This window comes from Salmo salar, chromosome ssa22 (genome assembly GCF_905237065.1).
Source record: "Salmo salar chromosome ssa22, Ssal_v3.1, whole genome shotgun sequence".
Lineage (NCBI taxonomy): Eukaryota > Metazoa > Chordata > Actinopteri > Salmoniformes > Salmonidae > Salmo > Salmo salar.
Window position 1 is genome coordinate 63,640,301 of NC_059463.1, and position 10,141 is coordinate 63,650,441.

A 10,141-nucleotide genomic window follows, 5' to 3' on the forward strand; every position below is an offset into this window, starting at 1 on the left:
TAAACTGTTCTTGCCATTTGTAGTCCACGACATTTCAGATTTACATATGATCATTTCTCACAAAGTAGTTTGTATGTAGTGAACTACTTTTTTTAAAGTAACTTTAGTTAACTAAACTATGCTTAAGGATAGCTTTAGTGTAGATGAACTTCTTCTAGTGTGAAGTAATTGGTATCTTGGTAATCTATCTTTTTAGAGTAGCTTCCCCAATACTGATTAATGTTGATGTTTAGAGTAGCTTCCCCAACACTGATTAATGTTGATGTTTAGAGTAGCTTCCCCAACACTGATTAATGTTGATGTTTAGAGCAGCTTCCCCAACACTGATTAATGTTGATGTTTAGAGCAGCTTCCCCAACACTGATTAATGTTGATGTTTAGAGTAGCTTCCCCAACACTGATTAATGTTGATGTTTAGAGCAGCTTCCCCAACACTGATTAATGTTGATGTTTAGAGTAGCTTCCCCAACACTGATTAATGTTGATGTTTAGAGTAGCTTCCCCAATACTGATTAATGTTGATGTTTAGAGCAGCTTCCCCAACACTGATTAATGTTGATGTTTAGAGCAGCGTAGGTTAGTATGACGATTAGTAAATACTCCAGTGGTCCAGTCATCATCCTGAAGGAAACTTCCACACATGGAAAAATTTCAGCCATGGACGGAGCAAAGGTTGGCACTGACCCTGAATCCCTTCTTTCAAAACCAGCATCGGCACCAGTGACCTGATCCTAACCCTAACCTGACCCTAACCCTAACCTGAACCTAACCCTGATCCTAACCCTAACCTGACCCTAACCCTAACCTGAACCTAACCCTGATCCTAACCCTAACCTGATCCTAACCCTAACCTGAACCTAACCCTAACCTAACCCTAACCTAACCCTAACCCTAACCCTAACCCTAACCTGATCCTAACCCTAACCTAACCCTAACCCTAACCTAACCCTAACCCTGATCCTAACCCTAACCCTGACCCTGAATCCCTTCTTTCAAAACCAGCATCAGCACCAGTGACCTGATCCTAACCCTAACCCTGATCCTAACCCTGACCTAACCCTAACCTGAACCTAACCCTAACCTAACCCTAACCCTAACCCTAACCTGATCCTAACCCTAACCCTAACCCTAACCCTAACCTGATCCTAACCCTAACCCTAACCCTAACCTGAACCTAACCCTGAACCTAACCCTAACCCTAACCCTAACCCTAACCTAACCCTGATCCTAACCCTAACCCTAACCCTAACCTAACCCTAACCCTGATCCTAACCCTAACCCTAACCCTAACCCTAACCCTAACCTAACCCTGATCCTAACCCTAACCCTAACCCTAACCTAACCCTAACCTAACCCTAACCCTGATCCTAACCCTAACCTAACCCTAACACTAACCTAACCCTAACCCTAACTTGATCCTAACCCTAACCTAACCCTAACCTAACCCTAACCCTGACCCTGAATCCCTTCTTTCAAAACCAGCATGAGCACCAGTGACCTGATCCTAACCCTAACCTGAACCTAACCCTAACCCTGATCCTAACCCTAACCCTAACCCTAACCCTGACCCTAACCCTAACCTAACCCTAACCCTGATCCTAACCCTAACCCTAACCTAATCCTAACCTAACTCTAACTCTAACCCTAACCCTAACCTGACCTAACCTGAACCTAACCTAACCTAACCTGACCCTAACCCTAACCTAACCTAACCCTAACCCTAACCTAACCTAACCAACCCTGATCCTAAACCCTAACCCTAGCCACCCTAACCTAACCACAACTAACCTAACCTAACCTGACCCTAACCCTAACCTAACACTGGTCCTAACCCTAACCTAACCCTAACCTAACCCTAACCGTCCTAACCCTAACCTGGTCCCTAACCCTAACCTAGTCCTAACCCTAACCTGAACCTAACCTAACCCTAACCTAACCCTGACCTAACCTGACCTAACCCTACAGTCCTAACCCTAACCCTAACCTAACCTGCCCAACTGATCCTAACCCTAACCTAGACCTAACCCTAACCCTGCACATCCTAACCCTAACCTAACCCTAACCCTAACCTAACCCTAACCTAACCCTAACCTGACCCTAACCTAACTTCATCCTAACCTGACCTAACCTAACCCTAACCCTAACCCTAACCTACAACCCTAACCCTAACCCTAACCTGAGCCTAACCTGAACCTAACCCTCAACCCTAACCCTAGCCTGCCTAACCCTAAGCCTAACCCTGATCCTAACCCTAACCTGGCCTAACCCTAACCTGGCCTACCCTGACCCTAACCTCAACCCTAACCTGGCCTGGCCTAACCCTGACCTAACCCTAACCCTGGCCTAACCTGCCTGGCCTAACCCTAACCCTGCCTAACCCTGACCCTAACCACCTAACCTGCCTAACCCTAACCTAACCGCACAACCTAACCCTAACCTAACCTACACACCTGAGCCTAACCCTAACCTAACCTAACCTAACCTAACCTAACCTGAACCTAACCTGACCCTAACCTAACCTAACCTAACCCTAACCTAACCCTGACCTAACCCTAACCTGAACCTAACCCTAACCTAACCCTAACCCTGATCCTAACCCTAACCCTAACCTAACCCTAACCCTAACCTAACCCTAACCCTAACCTGAACCTAACCCTGATCCTAACCCTAACCCTAACCTGACCCTAACCCTAACCTGAACCTAACCCTGATCCTAACCCTAACCCTAACCCTGATCCTAACCCTAACACTAACTTGATCCTAACCCTAACCTAACCCTAACCTGATCCTAACCCTAACCCTAACCTGATCCTAACCCTAACCTGATCCTAACCCTAACCTAACCCTAACCCTAACCCTAACCTGATCCTAACCCTAACCTGATCCTAACCCTAACCTAACCCTGACCCTAACCCTAACACTAACTTGATCCTAACCCTAACCTAACCCTAACCTGATCCTAACCCTAACCCTAACCCTAACCTGATCCTAACCCTAACCCTAACACTAACTTGACCCTAACCCTAACCTAACCCTAACCTAACCCTAACCTAACCCTAACCTGATCCTAACCCTAACCCTAACCCTAACCTGATCCTAACCCTAACCTAACCCTAACCCTAACCTAACCCTAACCTGATCCTAACCCTAACCCTAACCCTAACCTGATCCTAACCCTAACCCTAACACTAACTTGACCCTAACCCTAACCTGACCCTAACCTAACCCTAACCTAACCCTAACCTGATCCTAACCCTAACCCTAACCTGATCCTAACCCTAACCTGATCCTAACCCTAACCCCAACCCTAACCCTAACCTAACCCTAACCCTAACCCTAACCTGATCCTAACCCTAACCTAACCCTAACCCTAACATGACCCTAACCTGACCCTATCCCTAACTTGACCCTAACCCTAACCTGACCCTAACCTGATCCTAACCCTAACCCTAACTTGACCCTAACCAGCACCAGTGACCTAACCCTAACCTGACCCTAACCCTAACCCTAACCTGACCCTAACCTACCCATCAGCATTTGATGCATCATAATATTACCGAAGACTGCATCATGGTCACGTGCCAGTGGAGTCAACAAAAAGGAAGGCATGCCCTCATTGCTCAGGCTACAGAGCAAAGATTACTGGGACAAAAGTCAAGATTCTCCTCTCCCTTGTCTCCTCATATTGTGTGTCATGTTTGATGTTTAGTCACAATACAGTTTATTTACTGGCAATACTTGTATTAGGGTTAGGGTTGGTTGTAACTACTAATCTGACTGGGTTGGAATATGTGAATATATATTGTATATTAGTTTGTATGTATTTATGTGAAAATGTCTATTGTTGAAACCAAGCCCGAACACCCGGGCCATTTTCCCAGACACAGATTAAGCCTAGTCCTGGATTAAAACACATTCTCCATTGATATTCTCATTGAACACACATTTTAGTCCAGGACTAGGCTTAATCTGTGTCTGGGAAATCAGCCCAAGTTTTATACCTCCTACATACAAAGTGTTATTCTGAGCCAATGGGCTGTGGGGAGGATCCAGACTGGAGTCAGAATGAAGGACAAGATACTCTGGTGTTTTGGAACAGTTATGTGGATCCACACTGGAGTTAGAATGAAGAACAAGGTGTTTTGGAACATTGATGTTCTGACATCAAGGCCAGAGCTCAGACACAGCTAAGCACTGTACAATTCGTATGACTGATATTCAACATTCATTTCAAGTGGGAAAAAGCTCTTGATTTGTTAATTTCTCCAGTCAGTGGAAATTAATGACAACAACAGTCTAAATTCCTAAAACAATTGAACATTTATTCAATACAACATATTCAGCGTTTACCCTGAATGCAGTCTCTGCGAACATGGTAACATTGTCTTTAAATTTCAATCACGCTACAGCGCGGATCTTCCTTGCTACGGATTGAATGTAGCCCTATTTAGATCCACTGCTGAGAGTTTTAGAATCTAGGGAGAGTTCCACTGCTGAGAGTTCAAGTGAGAGTTCCACTGCTGAGAGTTTTAGAATCTAGGGAGAGTTCCACTGCTGAGAGTTTTAGAATCTAGGGAGAGTTCCACTGCTGAGAGTTCAAGTGAGAGTTCCACTGCTGAGAGTTTTAGAATCTAGGGAGAGTTCCACTGCTGAGAGTTTTAGAATCTAGGGAGAGTTTCACTGCTGAGAGTTTTAGAATCTAGTGAGAGTTCCACTGCTGAGAGTTTTAGAATCTAGGGAGAGTTCCACTGCTGAGAGTTTTAGAATCTAGGGAGAGTTCCACTGCTGAGAGTTTTAGAATCTAGTGAGAGTTCCACTGCTGAGAGTTTTAGAATCTAGGGAGAGTTTCACTGCTGAGAGTTTTAGAATCTAGGGAGAGTTTCACTGCTGAGAGTTTTAGAATCTAGGGAGAGTTCCACTGCTGAGAGTTTTAGAATCTAGGGAGAGTTCCACTGCTGAGAGTTCAAGTGAGAGTTCCACTGCTGAGAGTTTTAGAATCTAGGGAGAGTTCCACTGCTGAGAGTTTTAGAATCTAGTGAGAGTTCCACTGCTGAGAGTTTTAGAATCTAGGGAGAGTTCCACTGCTGAGAGTTTTAGAATCTAGGGAGAGTTCCACTGCTGAGAGTTCAAGTGAGAGTTCCACTGCTGAGAGTTTTAGAATCTAGGGAGAGTTTCACTGCTGAGAGTTTTAGAATCTAGGGAGAGTTCCACTGCTGAGAGTTTTAGGTGGGCGGACAGCTCTCTGGGACGGGTTTCACAACGTGTGGCCAAGAAGAAACTCTTTCTCAACTCACACAGTCTCATACACTGAGAACCCGTTCCCTTTCCTTTAGATCTTCACAGAATGCTTGTCTCAGAAAATATGTTTCATAGTGTAATAAAACAGAGACATGCTTGAGCATGTTATTGAATCTTTACCTTGACTGCCTAATTTGACTTTGGGGATTTCTGTCGACTAAGTTCTCTGGACAACTGTTTGTACTCTGTTCTACATGTGGAGACTGAACATTTGAAGATTTTCAAGCTCTTAATGTCTAAGTCTCTAGAATGGCTATGATCTGTGTGTAAAGTAAAATGGAAAAATACCAGAAATTCACAGAGATATTATCTGCACCCAATGAAAGAAAGCAGTTCATTGTGAATGTTATGAAATGTGTCATGTCTGACTGAATAATAATCCATCTCCTCTTGCAGGGTGTCAGACACTAAACACTAATCAGGTTGAAGCCTTTGTTACCAGTGAATGACTGAAGGGGAAGTGTTCAGCAGGCATGGTTGAACCTGTCACACCCCCACATGACTCATTTTAATGTAGTGTGAAATCTGATTATTGCAAACCTCCCACTTTCTCTGTGTGCTCTATGGTCATCTGTAGATCAGTTAGTAGAACATGGTCGTCTGTAGATCAGTTAGTAGAACATGGTCGTCTGTAGCTCAGTTAGTAGAGCATGGTCCTCTGTAGCTCAGTTAGTAGAGCATGGTCCTCTGTAGCTCAGCTGGTAGAGAATGTTGCTTGCCGATACAAACATTAACATGGACTTCCTTATCCAGAGTGCTATATTTGGACATGTTCCTTTAATAAGGGGGTTTCAGGAGAGGGAAAATATACTTTTGAAAATGATTTTCCAGAAAGACCGCAGAATCTTGGCAGGGCCAAGTCAGCTGAGACTGGACACTAACAAAGTGAGGATATGCTGACAAGACATAAATAACACATTTAATCATCGGCATCATAGGAACAGCATGAGGCTGCCTTCCAGAATACCCACCTGCCAAGTACACTTTATTTTTTAGGACCTATGGAGAGCTGCCTGGGTCACATCTTGCAGTAGGCTACATAATATATCATAATATATATCTAATAGGGTAGATTATATATCCAGTAGACTAGATAATATAATATATCATAATATATATGCAATAGGATAGATAATATATATCATAATATATATGCAGTAGGCTAGATAATATATATCATAATATAAATGCAATAGGCTGGATAATATAATATATAATAATACAGTGGGGGGAAAAAGTATTTGATCCCCTACTGATTTTGTACGTTTGCCCACTGATAAAGAAAGGATCAGTCTATAATTTTAATGGTAGGTTTATTTGAACAGTGAGAGACAGAATAACAACAAAAATATCCAGAAAAACGCATGTCAAAAATGTTATAAATTGATTTGCATTTTAATGAGGGAAATAAGTATTTGACCCCCTCTCAATCAGAAATATTTCTGGCTCCCAGGTGTCTTTTATACAGGTAACGAGCTGAGATTAGGAGCACACTCTTAAAGGGAGTGCTCCTAACCGCAGCTTGTTACCTGTATAAACGACACCTGTCCACAGAAGCCATCAATCAATCAGATTCCAAACTCTCCACCATGGCCAAGACCAAATATCTCTCCAAGGATGTCAGGGACAAGATTGTAGACCTACACAAGGCTGGAATAGGCTACAAGACCATCGCCAAGCAGCTTGGTGAGAAGGTGACAACATTTGGTGCGATTATTCGCAAATGGAAGAAACACAAAAGAACAGTCAATTTCCCTCAGCCTGGGGCTCCATGCAAGATCTCACCTCGTGGAGTTGCAATGATCATGAGAACGGTGAGGAATCAGCCCAGAACTACATGGGAGGATCTTGTCAATGATCTCAAGGCAGCTGGGACCATTGTCACCAAGAAAACAATTGGTAACACACTACGCCGTGAAGGACTGAAATACTGCAGCGCCCGCAAGTTCCCCTGCTCAAGAATACATATACATGCCCATCTGAAGTTTGCCAATGAACATCTGAATGATTCAGAGGACAACTGGTGAAAGTGTTGTGGTCAGATGAGACCAAAATGGAGCTCTTTGGCATCAACTCAACTTGCCGTGTTTGGAGGAGGAGGAATGCTGCCTATGACCCCAAGAACACCATCCCCACCGTCAAACATGGAGGTGGAAACATTATGCTTTGGGGGTGTTTTTCTGCTAAGGGGACAGGACAACTTCACCGCATCATTTGACGAGGCAATGTACTGTCAAATCTTGGGTGAGAACCTCCTTCCCTCAGCCAGGGCATTGAAAATGGGTCGTGGATGGGTATTCCAGCATGACAATGACCCAAAACACACGGTCAAGGCAACAAAGGAGTAGCTCAAGAAGAAGCACATTAAGGTCCTGGAGTGGCCTAGCCAGTCTCCAGACCTTAATCCCATAGAAAATCTGTGGAGGGAGCTGAAGGTTTGAGTTGCCAAACGTCAGCCTCGAAACCTTAATGACTTGGAGAAGATCTGCAAAGAGGAGTGGGACAAAATCCCTCCTGAGATGTGTGCAAACCTGGTGGTCAACTACAAGAAACGTCTGACCTCTGTGATTGCCAACAAGGGTTTTGCCACCAAGTACTAAGTCATGTTTTGCAGAGGGGTCAAATACTTATTTCCCTCATTAAAATGCAAATAATTTTATAATATTTTTGACATGCGTTTTTCTGGATTTTTGTTGTTGTTATTCTGTCTCTCACTGTTCAAATAAACCTACCATTAAAATTATAGACTGATCATTTCTTTGTAAGTGGGAAAACGTACAAAATCAGCAGGGGATCAAATACTTTTCCCCTTCACTGTATATATATACTGCTCCAAAAAAATAAAGGGAACACTTAAACAACACAATGTAACTCCAAGTCAATCACACTTCTGTGAAATCAAACTGCCAACTTAGGAAGCAACACTGATTGACAATACATTTCACATGCTGTTGTGCAAATGGAATAGACAACAGGTGGAAATTATAGGCAATTAGCAAGACACCCCCAATAAAGGAGTGGTTCTGCAGGTGGTAACCACAGACCACTTCTCAGTTCCTATGCTTCCTGGCTGATGTTTTGGTCACTTTTGAATGCTGGCGGTGCTTTCACTCTAGTGGTAGCATGAGATGGAGTCTACAACCCACACCAGTGGCTCAGGTAGTGCAGCTCATCCAGGATGGCACATCAATACGAAGCTGTGGGAAGAAGGTTTGCTGTGTCTGTCAGCGTAGTGTCCAGAGCATGGAGGCGCTACCAGGAGACAGGCCAGTACATCAGGCGACGTGGAGGAGGCCATAGGAGGGCAACAACCCAGCAGCAGGACCGCTACCTCCGCCATGGTGCAAGGAGGAGCACTGCCAGAGCCCTGCAAAATGACCTCCAGCAGGCCACAAATGTGCATGTGTCTGCTCAAACGGTCAGAAACAGACTCTATGAGGGTGGTATGAGGGCCCGACGTCCACAGGTGGGGGTTGTGCTTACAGCCCAACACCGTGCAGGGCGTTTGCCAGAGAACACCAAAATTGGCAAATTCGCCACTGGCGCCCTGTGCTCTTCACAGATGAAAGCAGGTTCACACTGAGCACATGTGACAGACGTGACAGAGTCTGGCGACGCCGTGGAGAACGTTCTGCTGCTTGCAACATCCTCCAGCATGACCGGTTTGGCGGTGGGTCAGTCATGGTGTGGGGTGGCATTTCTTTGGGGGGCCGCACAGCCCTCCATGTGCTCGCCAGAGGTAGCCTGACTGCCATTAGGTACCGAGATGAGATCCTCAGACCTCTTGTGAGACCATATGCTGGTGCGGTTGGCCCTGTGTTCCTCCTAATGCAAGACAATGCTAGACCTCATGTGGCTGGAGTGTGTCAGCAGTTCCTGCAAGAGGAAGGCATTGATGCTATGGACTGGCCCGCCCGTTCCCCAGACCTGAATCCAATTGAGCACATCTGGGACATCATGTCCCGCTCCATCCACCAACGCCACATTGCACCACAGACTGTCCAGGAGTTGGCGGATGCTTTAGTCCAGGTCTGGGAGGAGATCCCTCAGGAGACCAACTGCCACCTCATCAGGAGCATGCCCAGGCGTTGTAGGGAGGTCATACAGGCACGTGGAGGCCACACACACTACTGAGCCTCATTTTGACTTGTTTTATGGACATTACATCAAAGTTGGATCAGCCTATAGTGTGGTTTTCCACTTTAATTTTTAGTGTGACTCCAAATCCAGACCTCCATGGGTTGATAAATTGGATTTCCATTGATTATTTTTGTGTGATTTTGTTGTCAGCACATTCAACTATGTAAAGATAAAAGTATTTAATAAGATTATTTCATTCATTCAGATCTAGGATGTGTTATTTTAGTGTTCCCTTTATTTTTTTGAGCAGTGTATATTTCCAGTAGGCTAGATAATATAATATATATCCAGTAGGATAGATAATATATCATAATATACTATCTAATAATATATATGCAGTAGGCTAGATAATATAATATATATCCAGTAGGATAGATAATATATCATAATATAATATATAATAATATATATGCAGTAGGCTAGATAATATAATATATATCCAGTAGGATAGATAATATATATTCAGTAGGATAGATAATATATCATAATATAATATATATGGAGTAGGTTAGATAATATATATCCAGTAGGCTAGATAATATATGCAGTAGGATGGATAATATATATCCAGTAGGCTAGATAATATATTTAATTATATACAGCGCCTTCGGAAATGTACCGAATAAAATGTGTGAAATCTGTGTGCTAATTTTAGAAATGATTGTGTTAAAGCTTGACTGCTCTGTCTGCAGCTGGAAATCAT